The sequence below is a fragment of the Tachysurus fulvidraco genome, chromosome 24 (genome assembly GCF_022655615.1).
Source record: "Tachysurus fulvidraco isolate hzauxx_2018 chromosome 24, HZAU_PFXX_2.0, whole genome shotgun sequence".
Classification (NCBI taxonomy): Eukaryota; Metazoa; Chordata; class Actinopteri; order Siluriformes; family Bagridae; genus Tachysurus; species Tachysurus fulvidraco.
Window position 1 is genome coordinate 8002152 of NC_062541.1, and position 23270 is coordinate 8025421.

The window sequence follows — 23270 nt, forward strand, 5'->3', positions numbered from 1 at the left end:
GTGTGAGTTAGCATAGAAACAATTAGGAAAATTGCATTAATATAAATCTGTGATATTAATACTCACACTCACTCACTCACATTCACACTCACTCAATTACTCACTCACATGCGCTCACACTCACTCACTCACATTCACACTCACTCAATTACTCACTCACATGCGCTCACACTCACTCACTCACTCACATTCACACTCACTCAATTACTCACTCACATGCGCTCACACTCACTCACTCACATTCACTCACATGCCCTCACACTCACACTCAAATTCACACTCACTCAATTACTCACTCACATTCACTCACTCACATTTACTCACACTCACTCACTCACACTCATTCACTCACTCGCATACACTCACACTCACTCACATTCACACTCACTCAATTACTCACTCACATTCACACTCACTCACATTCACTCACTCACTCACTCACTCGCATGCACTTATACTCACTCACTCCCATTCACACTCACTCACATGCGCTCACACTCACTCACTCCCATTCTCACTCACTCACATTCACACTCACTCACATTCACTCACTCACATTCACACTCATTCACTCACTCCCATTCTCACTCACTCACACTCACTCACTCACACTCACTCACATTCACACTCACTCACACTCACTCCCATTCTCACTCACTCACATTCACTCAAATGCTCTCACACACACTCACTCCCATTCACACTCATTCACTCACTCCCATTCTCACTCACTCACACTCACTCACTCACACTCACTCACATTCACACTCACTCACACTCACTCCCATTCTCACTCACTCACATTCACTCAAATGCTCTCACACACACTCACACTCACTCACTCCCATTCACTCATTTATATTCACTCACATTCATTTACACTCACTGACTCACTCACTCTCTCACGCACTCACTCTCACACTCACTCACTTACAGTAACCACTTTATTCTAGTCAGAACTGCATCAGGCCATTAGTATAATACACAAATGCATAATATGCTTAATAGGAATCTACAAAAAATATTTTAACAGATTTTGCTGAGTTTTTATGTCTTCCTGTAGTGTCCGCAATGTAAAATCCAGTAAAATAATCCTCATTGTAATCTTTAAGCTACAAGCCTCACTGCTTCATGTCTACCAGCAACCTGGAAAACATTAAGTCACTTTCCATTAGCTATCTAATATTTTTTCAGCAAGGCCAGATGGAAGGTGGATCAAGGTGCAATGCCACATCACTCCGAGAGCTCGAAGGTCCACCACAGACTTCAGAGGAAATTCCGATTCACTGATGTGCTCTGGGTGGTCCTTTCGCAGCAGGAAGTGCAGATCTGAAGCTGAAAACCACAGGACAGTTCAGAGTTTCTGCCTGTCTGAACACCAGGAAAATCAACGGATTAACCTCAAATCTAAAATCAACTATTTCCTGTTCAAATTTCATGCTCTGATGTCAATTTCCATCAAAATGCAATGACATTCTACTCTCTCAAAAGTCCTTAAATTAAAATAAGGTTAAATACCATCATCTTCTACTTCCCCAAACCTCCATCTAATCATCATCATCATCTTCATCTGGATCTAGAAAGTTCAGTTAAATTCGGATGGATGAACCAAGCTGTACAACGTTTCTCATCCAAGTGTTCGTTTTCAACAGATTTAAAGTCAGCTTTTATAACAGTTCACAAATAACGTTCAGGCAACGTTCAAAAAACATCATCAAGAGAGCAAGAAGAACAATTTTGTTTCATGATATTATATGAATGTTGCTCATTCAGCAAACATTACATGAAACAGTGTTTAGTGTTTACTGCTACAGATGGCACAGATTCAATAAAAAGGATATGTATCAGCCTGGGCTGAATACTGAAGGGGCTAATTCATTTATCTGATCCTCTAACAAATACAAAAATTTTTTTTAACAGTAAAAGTCTCAATACGTAAACATTTATTTATTTATTTATTTATTTATTTATTTATTTATTTATTTATTTATTTATTTATTTAATTATTATTATTTTTTTAATGAAACTTGTAATCTATCTAGCAAGTGAATTACTAACAAGTCTCAAAAGAGTAAAAAAGGAGAAATAGTACATTCTGATTGCAGCATGGACATTTTGACAGCCGATATCTGATTTCAAGACCATTAGACTATTAGGCCATTTCTCTATAAGGGTAATATCTAGCATCTTAATGAAAGCTTAATATAGATTGCTTGAGCAGATTACTCATAGCTAGCATAGATTTTGACATCTTTAGGCTAATTTTCCCTAACAAAATCATGTTAGATTAATGAAATATGGCTTCTTAAAAAAATTGTGTCAAAGACGTAAAAAAAAATAAAACGTATTCTAGCCAAAATCCAGTTACTCTGTTTCCAGAATTAGCCACAGCAACATACAACGGGTTTTTTTTCCAGACTACCACACACACTCATGCTCAAAAATTAATCAGTGACATCATTAACCGGGTAATTTCTCTGAAGTTAAGCTCGTCAATGAACGAGAACAGAAACGTGTTCGTGGTGGCCATGTAACCGCAGAGAGATCAGAAAATCTAGGCTGCTTCCAGTAGAACACAAGAACACAATGACTGGCCTGGGGATACAAAACAGGTGTCTGTTTTAGTGCCTGAGAAAGTATGATGTGTAAATGTGTGTGACTAAGGGTTCCCAAGTTAAAGAGACAACAGCTACACAACTGCATTCTCTCTCTCTCTCTCTCTCTCTCTCTCTCTCTCTCTCTCTCTCTCTCTCTCTGGCGCTTTGCTCAGTGCCGTGAGCGTCCACAAGACTTTAAGTGGAGAAGGAGAGAAAGAGTGAGCCACAATGGAATGCCACTGCTCTGCTTGCCAAGAACACTTTTCCCATGCATTGCAGAGCCAAGACTTCCCTCAGCCAGCCAAGAATAGCACCGCTGTCCTAACACTCACTGAGACCTACACATGCACACACATCCCTCATGTCTGGAGTAACAGAGCTCTTTAAGGCCCACCGGGTGCTTTCCATAAATGAGATCTCCATCTTAAAAGGTCAGGTGGACAGTGAAAAAAATAAATAATAATAATAAATGACACAACACTCTAAATTAGTTGTAAGTTATGAGTGAATACATGGCTTGTCAATGTTCTAAATTTCCCCATGAATCGTTGCGAAGTCGAGATTGTGGTAAACACATATTTTTATTGCATGACGTTCTGCTATGGTACTAGGGCGAATTTAAAGGGGGAGTACAGAATGAAAGTACAATTTCTTTGTTGCTGTACTTATGTCTCATTGGTGCCTGTGTGTACTTGTAATTTTTCTTTAACCTAATACAGAAGTGAACAAATCATCCAATTTATTAATTAAGTAAAAGTTCCAGTCCTGCTTTTATTGCCTGAAACCCAATCAACAAGGCTAAAAATGTACCTAAGACACTACTGAGCTTCTCAAGTATGTTAACAAAAGTATAGAAAGGAGCATTATCCTCCTCTAGCCAAATTGTTAAAGCAAGCTCAACACACAGTTGAGTCATTGAGCTGTGGTGTTCTGTCCTCGCATCGTACGAAAATATTTTTATTTAAATCTGTCTATTTGATTTGGTTTCATTTCCACATACCTACATGTTACAAACTGTCATCTGTGCATCCATCAATTAAAATCATCATACGGCCTACCAGATTACACAGTGACTGCTGCGTGTAGAGCAGCAGGAGGTGGTTCTAATGCTATTCAGCTAGAACTTTTACAAAAATAAAATTTTTGCAAAAAAAAAAAAAAAGTTTGTAAATGCATGCTGAATCTGTACTGCAGCACGAGGTGGGATTCGGAGTTTGCATTGTAAACAAAGCCACAAATCTTAAAATAAAATTCTAGCTGTTAAACCTTGTCTGTTAGTACAAGTAATAACCTATTATTAACAAAAAATTAAGACGCACACTTTCTACGCAAACTTTGGAGCTATAAAGATAATTTGTATTGTGATGGCTAAACTATACGTCCAACGTATACACCTAGACATGTAGCTCACCCCAAACAGTTGCCACCGAGTTTGAAGCACACAAGCATATAGGACGTCTTTGTATGCTGTAGAATTAAGATTCAAACAAAAAGTCTAAACGTTCCAACATGACAGTGCACCTGTGCACAAAGCACACTCCATAAACACATGCTTTACTAAGTATGAAGTGAAAGTACTTATATACAGTAGCCTGCACAGAGCTCTAACCTCAACCCCATTTAACACTTTTTGGATGCACCCCAGACCTCCACAGTTAACATCAGCGATTCTTAAGGCTAAATCGGCACAATCCCCAAAGCCACACTCCAAAATCTGGTAGAAAGCCTTTTCAGAAGAGAGGAGATGACTAGAAAACCAAAAGGGTAGTCAGGTGTCCACATACAGTGTAGCTGTTAGCATTCGGCTAGTCTGTGATGTCAGACTTATTATCATAATCAGCTAACATTTGTGATATTAGTAATATAGCTGTCGTTAGGTATAGCCTTTGGCAACGTTTTTCACATTTCCTGGTTCTTTGTTAATAAAACATTAAAAGTAGGTTGCGATCTGTAACACACGTCTGAATTTAAAGTAGAATTAAAAGTAGAATACTAGTTGTACTTCAGATGAATAATGTAGACGCACTTTTACCAGAGTCAAGGTAAATTTGGGATATTTTACCAAAACTCAATTCTAATCTGTTCCCTGCAGAGAGACACAAGAGAGACACAACGGATGACTGAGTGCAACAATAAACAAGAATATAAACAAGTGTTTCAGCTCATTTTAGGGCATATAATGAAAAAACGTTGTTTTTTTTTTTGCCCTGTGTAGGAACTAACAAAACAAACACTAGGTTTTAGAGCCTTAGAGTTCAGAGAAAACCTCAAGAGAGCAAGAAGAGAAGCCACAGCAGTGTGATTAATTGCTATGCTTCACCACACACCTTCAGAGGCCACTGCCCTTTTACTGAAGAAGAGACTGTACTTAAGCCCCTCTGGCAGAGTGGAGCTCAGCAACACCAGAGAGAGAGAGAGAGAGAGAGAGAGAGAGAGAGAGAGAGAGAGAGAGAGAGAGAGAGAGAGAGAGAGAGAGAGAGAGAGAGAGAGAGAGAGAGAGAGAGAGAGAGAGAGAGAGAGAGAGAGAGAGAGGGAGAGAATCACTGAAATTATTGACACATATGTTTGCATGCCTCCTGACCATCAGAAGTATCAGACTACACACATCCAGTCTGCACAACATGACACAACATTTCCACTGTCCACACACACACACACACACACACACACACACACACACACACACACACACACACACACACACACACACACACACACACACACACACACGGCAGGGGGCAGCTCTGGCATTCACTCACTCCCACTAATCGACACTCTGTCTGAGGAAAGAGGGAAATGCTACAACTCCACAAATTAATCACACAGTTCGCAAAGATTAATGTGCAAGACTCATTATTTGCCAAACACACTAAAGAACAATATTCAGTAATAACTATCTAAGCACGACTATATCTCCTCATAAAGATAAACCGTCTCAGCTACTCAAACTTATAAAGGAATAAAACATTTCCACATGCTATCAAAGGGATAACGTGATTGTTAACTTATTCAACTGTATGATATTGTTATTGTTATCACAATCATTTAGATCACAATGTAAACATTTCGGTACTTCTACGTCAACTAATTTCACTACTAAAGCATTGTGGGTTTTCTTTTTCAGACTTGACATTTTATTGCCTCGTCAGGTTGTAGGAACTGATCCAGATTAAAAAGTCGCATAATAACGTTCTCCATATCGCAAAATACGACTAATAGTCTCTGATGGTAGACGTGTGATTAAAGGAAATGACTACATTCTACATGTCTTCAATTTAGTGTATTTTCTTGTAATTTGTTGAAGTAAAAACACCTCATGCATCGTGCTCCACACTTTGTGTGCGATCCATATGCTTTTGTAGCTACACTAAATATCACGATACGTATTGTGCGCCTTTTCCGGTGTACGGTTAGATGTAAAAGTTTGTATCCCCCTGAGCTTTGAGTAGTTCGAGCTTAAAACCTGATCCTTTTGATTCTTTCTATATATAAATCATTGAAATTAGCAAAATGATCTGCTAAGAGAATAAAACAATTTCTAGCTTTAAATAAGTTTAATATGATCTAAAAAATAGGCTTCTTAATGTTATTTTTGTTTAAAAGAAGAAGAAATAAAATATTTGTTGTATTTGCAAATATAACTTTTTTACAGGGTTGGCTTACATTTTTTCTAATGGCTGTATTGCTGACTAATAAATAAAAGAGTTTTGCTAAAATATTTTTAGCCCTACACACTTCACATGCCCTGTTTTTCCTGAATCGGAAAACAAAACAAACCAAAAATATTCATTTCCGTAAATGGGCTAAAAGTGACAGATTAAATATCTTCTTTGATAAATTCAAGATAAATTCCAATCTTTTTTCACTTCATTTAGTCAGGGATATGCACATTTGTGAGACTAAAACTTCTGCACTAGTTTCTTCACTTCATTTTCACTAGCTTGTGTAAGAATGATGAACTGAAATGAATATATATATATGGAGAGATGAACTGCTTCATGCACATATACATCTCTTACAAATGTACACATTACTGGATAACAGGCTATTGATAGTGGACTCGCCCGAAGCTTATAAGAACCACACTGTGTTATGTTGATGTGTGTGTCAGAGTGTGTGTGTGCTCAGTCTGTTTTCCTCTACACACTACGCGTGAATCATAAAAGGCACATTTTTCCTCGCCACAGGAAGAGAGCGGCTGGATTTTCCTGGAGGTGTTTTGTAAAAGTGTAGCTCTGTACTCATGAGTGCTTAGTGTTGTTTGGTAAACACTCGCTCTGTTGCCAGGCAGACCTGCACCTCGGCTAAACCAATCACAGCTCAGGATGATAGGCCAACAAGGTTAGCTCTCTAACGAGCACACTCTTTACACTGACTCAAAGACGGAGTGCCGTGCTGCCATGGTGTCCTCGTTAAACCCCAATCACGCTGTGCTGCGCCATAAATGGAGCACATGCATACATAAGAAACAGGAATGCACTTTATTAGCAGAACTGCACTTAGCAGGTCAGATTACTTATTAAACTGTGTGATGTGTGTTCAAATATTTTAATATACAATCCTGTGAGTTAAAGGGGAAAAACAGAGACACCAGGAAGAATTACAGATCTGCTGGACCAAATGGTGTGTGTGTGTGTGTGTGTGTGTGTGTGTGGGTGTTTGAGGCGTGTTTTGTAGGGTATTTCACTGGTCTGGAAACTGACAGTTTTTGTTTGAAAAACTAAATTAAATGATTTGTTTTTAGTGACTGAGATTAAGGTTAGGGACTGGTTTAGGTGTCACATATTATCTGTATTAATAATTATGTTCATAATACAGGATAGTACATGTGTGTTTGTGTGTGTGTGTGTGTGTGTGTGTGTGTGTGTGTGTGTGTGTGTGTGTGTGTGTGTGTGTGTGTGTGTGTGTGTGTTGTAAATCCAAGCCCACCTCATTCAGGTTCAGCTTCTCCAGTGCCCATGGGGGTTCTTACAATCCCAGCAGAGCGCGTGATCCCAGGCTTTCGTCTGTTTGCAAAAACACACACAAGCACACACACATATTATACTTTATACGTGTGACAAATCCATGTACATATGTAGCCCATCTGTTACTATTACTCAGCTTCCTTCAACTCCTTAAATCTCTGCAAACCACCATTTGTGTGTGTGTGTGTGTGTGTGTGTGTGTGTGTGTGTGTGTGTGTGTGTGTGTGTGTGTGTGTGTGTGTGTGTGCGCGCATGTGTGTATGTGTGTGTTGGATTGTGTTGTGTTGTGCATGTTTATCATTTGTTGCATGGTTGCTGGGATGTTAAACCAATGTCATTGCTGGGTTAAGAAACAGATCACCAGCCAAAACTATCCATCCAGCAGCAGTGTTGCGGTCGGAAATGCACACTGATGGCTGATGAACACAAACTGTGCATGGGAATATTTAATACTAGTCTCTAATTGCACACACAGACTGCCAGTGAAAAAATCTTTTGAACATGTGGGATATTTTTATTACAGGATTTATTACAGCTTAGCCACCGTTGGCAATTAAATACGAAATGTTAAACCATCAAACGCCCCGATCTTTATTTTTAAGGATTCCTTTAGTGTCCGCTCTGAAGACAGTGTTACTGAAAACTTCATATCGATTTGAACAAGCAGTGAGATAAAGCTTCCTGAGACAACAGCTTTCCCTTTGCCCTGGCTTGAGAGGTTCACATTGTGCCAGTTCATGTTTAAATGAAGTTATACAACCCTGTATTCAAAGTCTAAGAATATCACTGCTTATAAATGAAATTAATAAAGTGCTCATTAGCTCGATTATGCCACATTGAGATGCTCGAAAGCAATTACGCTGATTTCAATTATTTAAAAAAGCCACTTTCAAAAATTTAGGATTTTAATGGTAGTTTTTTTATGATTTGTATTTAATAAAATAAAATCCTATTCAGATAAAATATACAGCTTTTGAGCACATTTCATATGAGTCTTCAGCACGCTGTCGCATACCTTCCAGCCTGAGGGCACTTGGGTAATTGTCAGTTTGAATATAGACATGTCATGCAGTCATGTTAAGCTTTGCAGGAAGTGGGAAAATAATAGCAGTCTTACAGATGGCTAGACATAATATATTACAGAAGTACTTTTCAACTTCTAAACTTTTTTTCTGTATATATTCTTGGATAAGCACTTCTTAAATTCCAGTTTCCTGTTTTGTGTTAAAGTACAACTTGGATAAAGTTTTCTTTTTTTTTCCTGATATGCTAACAGGCTAGTACAGTACATGCACACACGCAGGAGTTCCTGTGCTATTTACTCATTCTCCTCTTATGTGTTGGTCTCATGGCAGCTTGCCTGTTGCTCCTTCAGCTGTGGTCCAGCGTCTGACAGATGGACCAGTCAGAAAAATGCCTGACTCTTGGTTACTTTTTTTCCCCCAACCGTTCCGTTACTCACCACAGTAACATACCTCAGAAATGTCTACAATACCCCAAGAGCCTGGCTTTGCTTCTCATTCCACAGTCTACCGCGGTCCGAGTGCACACGTTTACAATTCAGAGAGACGGCTTTTTACATTAGGAGTCTCGAGACTGGAGTAACATCTTATATAGCAGAGATTTGGCTCAAATGGATGAGCCGACCTGGGGCTTGGGGTGTAATTGAAAATGGAAGTGACACTGAAAAATACTGGATATAAAGTGAGGGCATTTTTCACCCATCCACTCCACTTCTTAACTGAAGTGCTCTGTTGGAGAAATGAAATGAAACGGAATGGAGCAAGACCACGGCGCATCGACACATCACTCACATCCAAATCGCTCCGATGCAATCAACTGTGAAGAAAACAAGATACTGAAAAACTCCACAAAAGCATATACACACTTCAGCTAAAACACAGACAAGGTGAATGAGGCAGAAACACACACACACACACACACACACACACACACACACACACACACACACACACACACACACACACATATGAACAGAGGCTTTCGATCTTATTCTATAAATAAGCAAGCACACCTGCATGTGTGGGTGACAATCTAAGGGCAGACCTAAAGTCTATCTACTGTAAATACAAGAGCCATCATTGCCATCATCACACTGCTGTTCATTACTATTCCCATCCATCCATCCATCCATTTTCTGAACTCCTTATCCTACTCAGGTTTGCAATATGCCTAGAGCTAATCCCAGGACTCTGGGCATAGGACCCCACGGATGGGGTGCAAATGTACTAATTCATCACACGCACACTCACACACACTTACACACACTCATATCAACTTACCTTGACAATTTAGAGATGCCAGTTAGCCTACAATACATGTCACAATATAGGTCACAGAGAGAACATGCACATACTCCATACACACACACACATACACACACATTTATATATGCTCACAACGTCAAGTATAATATGAAGCTGTTGTAAACCCTACATAGTGCACTAATTGCCCTAATGTGAGCTTCATCCATGGAAAAAAGTGATTCAAAAATATTCATTCTCACTCTTTTTATTCTCTTCTGTCTGAATCTCAAGTACAGTTTTATTCACTGTATATGTTCAATACTGAGGGTGTACCTACTATACACAGAAAAAAACAACATGAATTTCTTTATCTTCAGTCTCTTCTTCATGCTGTTCAGAGATCCAATGAGTATGGAGTCTATCGCAGGGAAACCGGAGCTCAGGATCAGGGGATGTGAGGTGTCCATATTATACTGTAAATGAATACATTTTTATCGCTATCCTATGGAAATATGCCATGTATTTTATTTTCATTTATTTCTATGCCAGTTCATGATTTCACCCAGTTAAACATGCTAATCATTGTAAAAGGTCAATAAGAAAAATATAACATCGTTCATAATGGTGGGTTGTGATGTCTACCAGTGTGACTAAATCCTTGTTCAATCTATGCTTCATGGACCCTGGGGTGTAACTGGACTTTGACGATGAGACAAACAGGAAGTGAAATGAGTGTGTTCCTGCAGTGTGCTGTATATTCTGAGAATACCAGTAGACCTTTAAGGCCAATTTTTCTATTACACACAAAAACCGGTACGTGCCTCACTACAAACATTAATATGAAGAGGCTCTTATTGTATCTTTTCCACGTATTGTCTGAACTGGAACAGGAGCTCTATATTGTAAATACATTAGAAAGCCCAGAGGGGGATGTGTTCTCATCACAGCAAGCAGATCGCTTTTTTAAAATTAAATTAGCCACTATTAGGAAATTGCTTGAAAAGAATTTGAAACGGTGTAAAACAAAAGAATATCACTGAGTGAAAAGAGATTCACTTCTTTAATGTTTACCTGCAAAAGTATGTGCACTCATGTCACCAACACACATCTTACATCACAAATTAGTTCACAGAAACTAATGTATAGAGATTATAAGAGAGCTAATGTATGTATATTCCTACACTGATTTTTTTTCCTAAATGACATTTGTGTTGCTGGAAAATGTAAAAAAAAAAAAGGATTCTTAATAAATATAAATATCCTTTTTTTTGTATTTGAGAGAGAGGTGGTGTTACATTTCTGACTCGTCTGTGGCTGAATCACAAAGAGGGTTATAGTGAGTGGTTAGTGCTTTATGTTAGTGTTTACTCTTCCGCTGTGGCCCAGAAAAGAAAAAAGAGGGATAAAGGAGGCTGGCAGAGGAAGCAATCTAACAGGCTAAGGAGCGAGACGGTCTCACAGCTGAGCACTCCTAATCAGCTTAGAATTTAATATTAAACACTTCTGCATTTCTCTTCATCACTCCATGTTGGCCTACTGCCCTCTACACTGGCCCAAAAACACCTCTCTCTCTCCTTCTCTCTCTCTCTCGATCTCCCAGCCTCCCTCTCTCAGTCACTCTCTCCCTCTCTCACACAGCCTCTCTCTCTCTCTCTCTCTCTCTCTCTCTCTCTCTCTCTCTCTCTCTCTCTCTCTCTTTCTCTCTGTCTCCCCCTCTCTCAGTCACTCTCTCCCTCACTCACCCAGCCTCTCTCTCTCTCTCTCTTTCTGTCTGTCTCTCCCCCTCTCAGTCTCACTCTCCCTCTTCCACCCAGCCACTCTCTCTCACTCTCTTTCTCTCTGTCTCTCCCTCTCTCAGTCCCTCTCTCCCTCTCCCTCTCTCAGTCACTCTCTCCCTCTCCTACTCAGTTTCTTCTGCGTGTGTGTTTCTGACCGTTTGCTCAAGACTTAGGAAAAAATCAACAAAAAACCACACACTACTAAACTAAACACTACACCCATTAGTGAGAAACATCTTTGAGTCACTATCCGGTACATTACTTTGTGGTTTTAAACACAGCCAGAGATAGACCTAGGTGCTCTTCCAGGAATCTCTCAGAAAAAATCTATTTATTTACAGCATTTCATTTTCAGCAGCCCCACAAAAGTCAGGCCGACTTTAATAAGGACACCAACAACCTTAAACCAAATTAAGTCAAGGGGCACTTACGCTACAGGCTACAATCTGGTGAATTTTTAGAATAACCTCTAAAATGAATAAATAATAGTTAGATGAGTTGACAACGTATCATCCAGCTTATAGTATTGAGTGGAGGTGATGTCATTAACCAGGGTTAACAGGTTTCAGCTAAATTTCCAGCCCTACATTTTAAAAACCACAAAAAAATACCTGAAACTAGCCCAAAGGATTTGGGAAATGGCGGACGTGTTTTTTTTATCTTCTCGGCTTTTCCATGTGGAATCATGGATTTCACACATATTTCTGTTAATAGTAACTTTATCCACTCCATAATCCTACTTTCCCTCTGCCAGTCTTTTCAATATACAGCATTGGTCTAGACACAATGTACTTAACTTTCTGAGGAACTTTATTACATGTAATTCAAATTATTTGTTATTCAGATGGCTTGTTATCTGTGAACTACCCTGACCACTTGTGTTCATAGTGCGACCATAGGGCAGAGAGATTTCTGTCACACAGAATTTTTTTAAAAGCTGTTCCAATTCCTATTTCTGACAACTAGGGGCAACTTTATGTGAGGCAAGAAGCCCCATGATTGTACAAACAAGAGCAAATCAAAGGGAAATTTGATTATGCCTGTCATGTAATATTTTATATAATTGGTTATGGAGTTGTGAGTTAGGACTTAGAAGATTAGTATTTTAGTATTTGATGAACAGCTGAAATAAGGAAATGCTACCACTATTCATTTAAAAACTCCAGCTCAACCACAAACCATCTCAGTGCTACCCGAAAAAAGATTTGTAAGTACTTTAAATGTCGTGACTAATTAATTTTTTTCCCTTAAAAGTATGTTATTAAATAGAAGTGCAGGTATTCAGGTTTAATAACACTTTAAGTAATGTACAAATATTACAGAAGAGTTACCCCTGGGTATACTTGGAAAACGTAATCGGATCAGCTATTAAAGGCTTTATGAAGAACAGATCGATTGACTTTTCCTCATCACCTGGGTAGCTAAATAAATGCTGGCTGACAGATAAAAGTGAGAAGTGAGTGAGTGAATATTATGAACTGAAATGACTAGCATTTATCAGAAACGTTAATGGAAGCAGCCATGTTACTATATAGTAATGCTAAAGGAATACTTGATTCTTACAGCAAGCTAACTGCTATGATTGGATTTCTCCACAACAACCAGCTTACAAAATATTTCTAGTGAAATACATTGGACCAGGAAATCATTTCTCTTCATATCAGTAACGACTACTTAAAGGTTATCTTTTAAAAAAGAGATTGTGTTCTTGCATTCATGTCTGGTATATATCTTCCCCATCTCTCTTCTATCACACACACACACACACACACACACGCACACACACACACGTTTTGATATATTTGTGAGGACCCTCCTCCTTGAGGTTTATTTATTACTGTTGTTAATTAACACCTAACTAACTTCCAGGACAGCTGGCACAACCCTATAATTCTGTGGACATTTATTCCTTGGTTTTTAGGCCTCACAAGGAGCTAAATACATGCCCACAGGCACAGGCACAGACACACACAGACAGACACACACACTTCCCACTCAAGGTCAGACAGTAAGAATGCTGGTGAGGGAGTGGCTGGAGATGACATCATTACTACAACAGCTCTAAAGACAAGATCAATAGACAAGTCGCTCTGGGCTGAAGCGTGAGCTCATTTTCTCAGCCAAGACCTGATGACTACAGCCTTCCAGTGTGTAAAGTATGTGTGTGTTGTGGACAGCAAGGGAAAATCCATTATACAGCACAAACGTGCATATCCAACTAGTAGTCTGGTATTTGAGCCGTGAATCTATCACGATTTTAATAGTGAGAAATGACTGTACATATCTGTCTGAGCTCCGCAGCTGCTTAGCAGCATTAAGCCACCTTTATTACTCTCAAACAAAACAGCGGCACCTAAATAAGGCTTTATTTATGTTTGCTTCAATGGTACAGTGCCCTCCACTGGATAAATGTGTGGTATTTCTAATTGCTTGTGTCCTGCATGCTATTCCTATTCCAACAAATAAATCACAGCAAGGTCAAACCCATAACTGGCGTTCTCAAATCTCCATTAGCATTCAACCCCACTTCTCTGTTCCTCGGAGGTGAAACAACACATAAGGCAGGAAACTCACATATACTTTCAATATCTAAAGGCTAAATAGATATGGAAAACTCTTCTGCCTTAGATCAGGTGAAGTGGAGAAGCTTTGTTCAGCCCTGTGCTGTGATGTGCTCTCCTCTCCCTCTCCTTTCCCATCGTTGTATCTGTAGCATCAGTCTGATGCAGAGATAGTCACGTCCCGACCTGTGCTAACGTAACAATCAGGACAAAAGCAGCAGTAAGCAGATAGCACTGAGTCTCTCGAGTTACCAAGCCGTACTGGAACAACCTGGTTTGTGTCTGGGTTGACCAACGGCATTGTTCAGAATTCATACGAAGCCGTTCAGATCATAGGTGTACGTTACTTTCAGACATTGTTGTCAAATTCTTCATTCCAGCAGGTCAAGGATCAGTTTTCCATTCTTAAAGCTCTTTTTAAAGCTCTTAAGTCAGGTTTGGTAAGATTCTGAGCTCAAATCTTGGGAGGCGGAGTCATGGGTAGCCTCAAGGAGAGGTATCCAAAATGGCTGTCGTAGTAAATTTTGCTTTATATAGACTTCTTTTACCTATGTTCTCAGTGCAGTGCAAAATTAAAGAACCATATCTCAGACACAAAATATGGCACGAAAAAACAATAAAAAAAACTGTGTAAATTTGACTTTGCTGTACAATTGCTTGTTAATCAGCTGTGCAGACTGCAGTGAGTTTATTCTCAGGACTGAGGCGCTTTTCTGTAGCTCACACTGGCATCCTGCATTATTCCAGTTCTTGCAGTGAGTGTAAATGCTGATCTCAGATGACTTTGTTAGGCTTTCCTACTGAAGCATCAGCACAGCATAAAAAGGGCTTCCACACACATCTACAGCAAAAACTGCTGAGCCATACTCTTATTTTCATTTTGTATCACTTCAAAGAAATGCAATATGGGAAAAAACTAATTACAGACAAAAATATTATTACACAGCAACGCATATCCAACTGTCTCCGATGATTAAACACACTGAGCTGAGATACAAGCTAGCTAAATAAAGTCTTAAAAAGTGTTCGGAAAGGTCACCAAAAGTAGATGAAGGAAGGAATGTATGAAAGAAAGAATGAATAAAAACAGTGGTGGACTGTCCAAAGGTGCATTTGGAGACATATACCATATACATCGATATATTGATTGATACTATACCATATTTTTAACAAAATATTCTCAACTCTGAACTGTCTGATAATTCTGAAAATTCACTAGACAGTGACACATTGCATAAGTTGAGTGAGATAAACTAGACTGTCGTCTTAACTAGTGGTTTGAAAGAAAGAAAGAATAAAAAAAAACATCTATTGTAAAAGTTTATATAACTACATATTAGATATTGAGTAACTCCACATGTGCACCGAGTAGTAGGACAGCCAGTGAACCAAGCCAGTGCTACAGCGTTAGCTCATTGCTGGGACACTAAGTTGCCTGGTAACTCAGTCACATAAAGAACCTGTTGCATGGTTACATAGCACAAGCTCGCTTTGCTGTGGTCTGTTGCAAGCAGACACAAACATGATTAAGAAGTCAAAGCCAAAACAAGATACTTACCTCACTGCACAAACACACATGCTACACAAATATGCTGAGGCGGTTACAAGAATTGATGTGAAGCTGCACACCTGAGTAAATAGCTTCAAAAACAGTTCAATCAAAAACAATTACGGTGTAAATAAGGTGGAAGTAATAGGAAACTATAGACATTTACAGATATCTATCCAGCTGCTTTAGTGCCATAATGGTAGTGCCAAAGATCTAAATGTAATTGAGGAAAAATTGTGTAGTTCTAATAGAAACACATATATTAACTTCTGAATGTATTGTCTTGCAAAGAAGGAAAAACATTTAAGTCAGTTAGGGGATGTGATAACACTGTGGTTGGGGAAAAATGATCAACTCAAAGAATAGCTTAGCACAACAATCTAATTAACACAGTGTTCTTAGTTTTCAGTCTATAATCTACATTAATAATAGCTGGGTGAAAGAAAAGTTCTACAAAATCTCCCTCAACTGCTAACATTTTCCTCAGTGTCAGGATAAATGGCAAAATTAGCTGGCTAGCTCTCTCTGTAAACATTAACCAGCTATGTTAGCATTACTAGACTACTCAGTCAGCTATAACAAATTCTGCAAATAAAAACAAAACACTTTCAGGTAGCAAGTTTATGGACAAATAGCTAAGCAAATGTATTATCAGCTTATACAATATTAGCTTATATATTATTATTATTATTATTATTATTATTATTATTATTATTATTATTATTATTATTATTATTATTAGCTAACTAGCTCAGCTTGCCAATTTTGTCTAATTTCTCTGCAAATATTAGCAACCTACTTTAGTTTTCTACATTAGATTATGTATTTTCAGCAAGCAAAAATACAGTTATAGTTATACCGAGGAGAATGTAAACCAATTTAATTTAGGAATATATTTTAGGAAACTACAGGTTACAGCATGGAGTAGCTTTTACAAGAAACAAGCAACTTTAACTACAGAAAAATAACTTTGATTATCCTGTGTAAAGAAAAATGAATGTGAAAGTGAATATGTGCTGCTGAGTGTGATACAGGTCTCTCTGTCTATATCCATGGGGAAAACCCCACACAGCACATACAAAACAAAATGGAAACAGAGCTTTGATAGTCTGACATCTCACTGTGAGGCAGATACTAAGAAATGACATTTGTTACAAATTGTACTGGGGACGTCCTGTGGCCCAGCGCTGTTAACGAAACAGACGCTGAGGCGTAAAACACAGCTTTCATTAGGGTGCATGGATGCTTGACAAAGTTGCACTCATTATTTGAGATATTTCCTTGGTAACAATGCAATCTCATGCTTTATTACCCCCATCTGCAAAGCTTCTTGACGTCGTTAACCAAAATATTAAGAATTTGGGTATGAATAAACTACATAAATGTGACATCAGAGATTAGACATCCATGCACAAGACCCCTGGATCTACCCTGAGAGGTGTGTATATTAATATTAAGAACAAGTGCACTGTACAGCATTACTGTAATAAAACTGAGTCGATTTATATTTCCTTCATTGATAAATTGGTCCATGGAATTTAGCTACAGAGAGTGATGCTTTAGCCTTTTAGTCTGAATAGTATGAAGGAAATATAAATCGACTGTTCTTAATATTAATATACACACCTCTCAGCTCTTCATCTGTACACTTGCTTCCACAGCTTAATATGTTTTACACACACACTGCTATAGTACTTGTCATATCACAGACCAAGTCTTTGCTTTAACTCAAAGCAACTGTGCCATACAGTCGTGAAGCATTCTGGGATAACACTGAAACATGAGCCATAACACATGAGTGTGTACAGGTGGCCAGTATTTAAAAAAAAGGCTTTATTGCCTGCCTGTACTTCAAAACACATTTCTTTACAGAAAGCCAAACAGATGTGAGACGTTCCAATATTTATGGCTACTTCCAAGTTTAGGGTGTTAGCAATTAAAAGCACACTGATATGCAATAGATTCCGCCTTTAGATGGAGCTGAAGTTACGATTTGACTGTTAAATGTTTATTGACAGGATTTAAAACTAAACTAATGACTTGTATTAACATAATTCTAGAATTATTTTGTATATATATATATATATATATATATATATATATATATATATATATATATATATATATATATATATATATATACATTTTGCAGTTTTTAAGAGTCTGTTTACTGAGTTAGACACAGTGAGAAACTATTTATAACCTCCATAGCTGAGGTTTCCATAACATTTGCATAAAAGCCGGGCATTCACACCCCACTCATTTACACATAGGACGATTCATACAAAGCCTGTTTGTGTGTGTGTGTGTGTGTGTGTGTGTGTGTGTGTGTGTGTGTGTGTGTGTGTGTGTGTGTGTGTGTGCATGTTGGAGGGACAAATCTTAAGAGTGTACATGTGTGAATGCGTGGCAAGTGTGTCACTACGCTCCCTCCCTTGTTATCAAAGCAGCAAAGCGGTGTGTGTGTGTGAGTGTGTGCATGTGTGTAGAAGCTGTTAAGCAGGATTGTGTGTACTCTAGCAAAGCGAGGCTTGCCGTATGTGTGTGTGATGAGTCACAGCCTGACACAGCAGGGGGATTAATTACACTCCCTTAGTCTGTGTGTGTTTGTGTGTGTGTAGCATGAGCATATATTAGCGTTGTCCTGAGTATCGATGGCCATGTTTAAGTAAAAGCGTTCACTTCCTCACGATTACGGCATGCAATGGATACGGCTCACTGCTCTTATCCTAGGAAGTTTGTAACTTCAAATAAAATTTGATGCAGCTTTTGTTCAGCTCACACAAACTGGTTACATAAGGGATGGTAGCTAATGTAAGAGCATAAAGTCACTAGAAGTCGCTGGGTGATGTCATAAACAAATCTTTCATTTATGCTGATTTGCATATCGAAAAGTGAAAAGAAATTAGAGTTTCTGAAGACAAAAATTACAAAATACAAAACAAAAGTGAGTACTTTTTGACAAATAATGATTAGTTTTTGCTTGGTGATCAACATTGTTTATTATAGAGAAAAATGTTACATTTACATTTATTCATTTGCAGATGCTTTTATCCAACGCGATAAAATATCAAGCAGACTACAGTACACGTCATTCTACCATACAAGTCTCTTAATTGAGTTCTACAGTACAGATCTTTTTGGGGTGGTGGAGGGATAAGTTAGGGGTAAGTTAAGTGTTCGTGGACGAGGTGGGACTTTGGCCTTCAGATAGTGGCGGATTGAGATTTAAATTTCTTTACACCACTTATGGACAGTTAATTTGAAGGTTTTGGAAAGAGACCTCATGCCTCTCTGAGTACTAGACTATCAGTGCTGGTTGTTGATTGGTTATTTGAGAACAGTGCCGGTTGTTGATTGGTCAGCAGTTTGTGTAAGTGCAACTCACTCTTTTCACAAACTGGTGGTGAATCAGTTAAACCTGCTTTCTCAACTCCTGATGTGAGCTTAAGAGTCATATTGAGTGCGGGGCACTCTTTGTTGTTTGTTTTTTTTCTTTAAGTCAACAGATCTAGCAAAAAAAGTTGCTTAGTTAGCAACCCTGAGCTGGATCGCACAGAACATTCCCCGGGCTCTCTCAGTGTGTGCAATCCCCAAAGCTCAGATGACCATTATCATGACTCAGGCTAAAAAATAAGTGTCTCAGCAGCTTATTTGTATAACACTCAAGTCATAATCTCTATTCACCTTTTAATTTGGGCTGTGGGTTAAAGGCTGACTTAAGCATGGACAAGAATAGCAACACTATAAAGAAAAATCTAATCAAAGTCATATCCTCTTGCATCCTATCAACCTCTACAAAAAATAGTAACATTGGTGTAAAAAAAAAAAAAGCATACCTAGTCCTTACAAATAAATGACTGGATGATTCTGGTTTTATAAGATGTGATTTTTTTTTCATTCTTTTTATTAGCCTTATTGTTCCCAAGTGGCCCAACAGAGAAGCTTTCAACCCGCCATCCAGAGATCAAGAGATTAATTCCCAATGATGCCACAGCAAGCTGAGGATGGAATTACATCCTCCTGTGTCAATCAGAGCACCACTCGCAGACTCACATTCCTTCAAATGTATTCAGTCGTGTGGTGATGTAGCATGAGGAGCAGTTTAAAAAGATGTGGTAGCTTTTGTTCACCACTGGTTACTGCTGTGTGCAGGTCACATGAATAGCTAGTGTTTAGGAACAAGCAAATAAAATAGGAGAAACATACATGGGAACAATCTCCAAAAGCAAGTCTTCAGTTCTGTCCCTTGTTCCTAAAAAGCATCATGCATTTTGAAGTATAAGAGGAAAAGGAAAGTTGTAACTGCTGCTGTAATTTCCTTTACAGGCAGCAGAGGGCTCTGAATACGACTGCTCCATTTTGCATGTTATTTCTCAGACTCAGAGTATAATAAATGACATGTAGCCACATAAGATTGTAGCATGTTCTTTACTTCACCAAACTGAGTGACAGAAGCCAGTTTCAGTCTCAAGGTCACACGCATCAAGTAGGCATTTATATGATCAAGTACTTCTGCTCGAAACTATCTGCAATCTAATCAGTCATGACCGGCTTTCCAAGCCTTTAGCTTACCCTCACAGCAGCCTGGCTGCACTAAAACTGTCCACTTTATAGCTGTCACTGGACCTTTTCATATATATTCGCAGGATTTGCATATATTTTTTACGGGATATTTTTTAAGGCTTGAGAGGAAAAATGTTTTAACAGGAGGTATCAAATGATCCAGTCCAAAAGCCTGAGTCATACACACCTGTGCCTCGTGCATATTTTCCCCTACATTCTTCTCTCTCTCTCTCTCTCTCTCTCTCTCTCTCTCTCTCTCTCTCTCTCTCTCACACACACACACACACACACACACACACACACACACACACACACACACACACACACACCCTTTTCATACACTCCTATTCTGTAATCTTAAACTCCATAGTCATTATCTGGTGATGTTAACGGAGTAAAGATCTGGGCTACGTGCCTGGGTCAAATCTCATCTGCAAACAATTTGGAGGCGGTCAGTGGTTTTCCCAAAGCAATGCAGGAAATGTTCGCACGTCTCCATGCGATTTTGGTTAACAGTCATCCGATACGTCTCTGTTGCAGTATTAAAGTCTCAGAGAGAGTTTGAATCAATGTCTAGAGCTGGAACAAGGCTCTGAGATTTTGGAGAGGTATAATCAGTTCGTTCTGTGTGTATTTCTGATAGATTAGGCCTGTCCTGAGTTTGACTAATAGCCCAGCACACAATGCACCAACCGGAGCGCTTAATCCACTTTGGGCAGGAGCGGGATGGGCTCGGGGGCTGGAGGAAATGACACGCGTCACCGTTAATGAGCCAGAGTCTGGGACGATACATCAGCATTAAGACATTTTACATTCACACAGCTGAAACTGAACTATTCACTCGCATTCAGTGTGATCTGCTCCACCTCCTCACACACAACCACACACACATTTGCGCACACACACACACCCACGCATGCACACATGGAGTCGGAGAACAAGAATCACAAATCCAGCAGCCTTATGCAAATCAAATACGAGCACACAAAACATGCGCTCATGCACAGACACGTTCTCACACACCCCCTGTGTTCAGCTTGACACAGTGCTGGATGCTCAGCGCTGCACAAAGTCCAAGGCAGCAATAAAACTGCCAGACTCCCACGCTCTCTACTCCAAACCTCCCCACTACAGAGGGACGTGCAGCTCAGACATGGGGAGTTAGCAATGTGTGTTTGTGTGTGTGTGTGTGTGTGTGTGTGTGTGTGTGTGTGTGTGTGTGTGTGTGTGTGTGTGTGTGTGTGTGTGTGTGTGTGTGTGTGTGTGTGTGTGAGTGTGTGTGTGTGTGTGAGAGAGAGAGAGAGAGAGAGAGAGAGAGAGAGAGATTTATTATAGTGTTTGTAAATCTGACCCTAAATCTGAATGTTTTGTGTTTGTGTTAAGTATGTAATTGTGTGAAAGAGTCTCAATGCTTGTCTATACAGTGCTGTGTGTGTGTGTGTGTGTGTGTGTGTGTGTGTGTGTGTGTGTGTGTGTGTGTGTGTGTGTGTGTGTGTGTGTGTGTGTGTATGTGTGTGTGTTGGGGAGAAAGATTTCCCCAAAAGGATAGTAATGCCTGACACTTTTGATGTTGCTTGAACGTTTATCTGATCCCCACAAGGAAAACTTGAAGGAGGTCCACAAGGATAGTAAGAGATAAGTGTGTGTGTGTGTGTGTGTGTGTGTGTGTGTGTGTGTGTGTGTGTGTGTGTGTGTGTGTGTGTGTGTGTGTGTGTGTGTGTGTGTGTGAGAGAGAGAGAGAGAGAGAGAGAGAGAGAGAGAGAGAGAGAGAGAGAGAGAGAAGAATGTAGGGGAAAATGTGTCCTATGTCAGGGCCTTAATGAAACCTATTAAAAGCATTCAGATTTAATTTCCTAAAAGATTTTGTACTTAAATGCATAAGCAGTAGTGATCATTAATACAACACAACTGCTACTGAGGTAAAATCACTGTATTATAAATATTGATCTTAATTCCTCGTCTTACCGTGCATCCATATAACGATCGACTGGAAGCTTTTTTCTTATCCAAGCTCCTCCGTGTCACAGCTCGACTGAACATCTGAGTTTCCCTACATATTGTACACTCTAACATAACGATCAAACCTACACAGTACACTGAACGGTCAGTCAGCAGCTGGAAACAAACATAAAATCTGATGTCATTTTTACATGGATAATACAAAATGTACGCCTTTAAATTCTTATTAATACAGGTTTTCCTAAATAAAGCAACAACAATCAAAAATAGGTTGAAGAAATCAACAAAATATGTGTCTGTGTGTCTGTGTGTGTTTTAACAGATTTACAAACAGTGACAGAATGTAGACTATTTGTAACTAGAGCTAGAACACAGGATGTTAATTTTCTGCCTGAATATGTAAATACTACGTAACTTTGTATAGTGTATAAATTCAGCCAGCTCCTTGACACCTGGGTGCCCTGTCTGTCTCTATACACTCCTACACACACGCACACCAACCCAGGAGAGAAACGGTGAAGGAGACGTGTTAGCTGCATGCAGGAAGGAGTTACACAACTTTGTTTTCTGCAGGCTGTTCCTGTTTGTGCAGTCAAATGAAGTAACGAATTACTGAGTCTCGCTGTCCAGCAGACTGACAGACAGACAGAAGTGAAGAGTGATTTCTGACGCCAGGACCTGCAGTGGATTGCACACACACTTGTCGTTCCAGTGGTAGCTTTGGCAGATATTTCGCTTCCCTTCTACCTTTTGGCTAATGCTGCTGCCAGTCACACCATCTGGAAACTTCCGTGCCAACTGCTATCCAACCCTCCATCCGTATTCACCAAACTTCATGTACCTCCAGTTTATCTGAAAGTAATTCTTACTTTTTTATATAGTAATTATATCCGACGAGTTTGCTCAAGTTATCACTTCTTTATCTTTTCTACTTTTTTTTTTGTCTCTCATGATTGCAGAAAGTGTCCCAGTAGTAGTAATGTTTCTTGCTGTGCTGTTTTAAAGAAAATCCATTCATTGTTTCTG

At 39.1% G+C, this 23270-nt stretch overlaps 1 protein-coding gene across 1 annotated transcript in view; it reads right to left on the reverse strand.

The window, feature by feature from the left end:
* Nucleotides 1-23270, reverse strand: part of atxn1a (ataxin 1a) — a 95630-nt gene that overhangs the window by 29455 nt on the left and 42905 nt on the right. Inside the window, exon 3 of the mRNA XM_027175684.2 lies at nucleotides 7527-7603. The gene's annotated coding sequence lies outside the window, so the exon portion shown is untranslated. The remainder of the gene's footprint in view (nucleotides 1-7526; nucleotides 7604-23270) is intronic.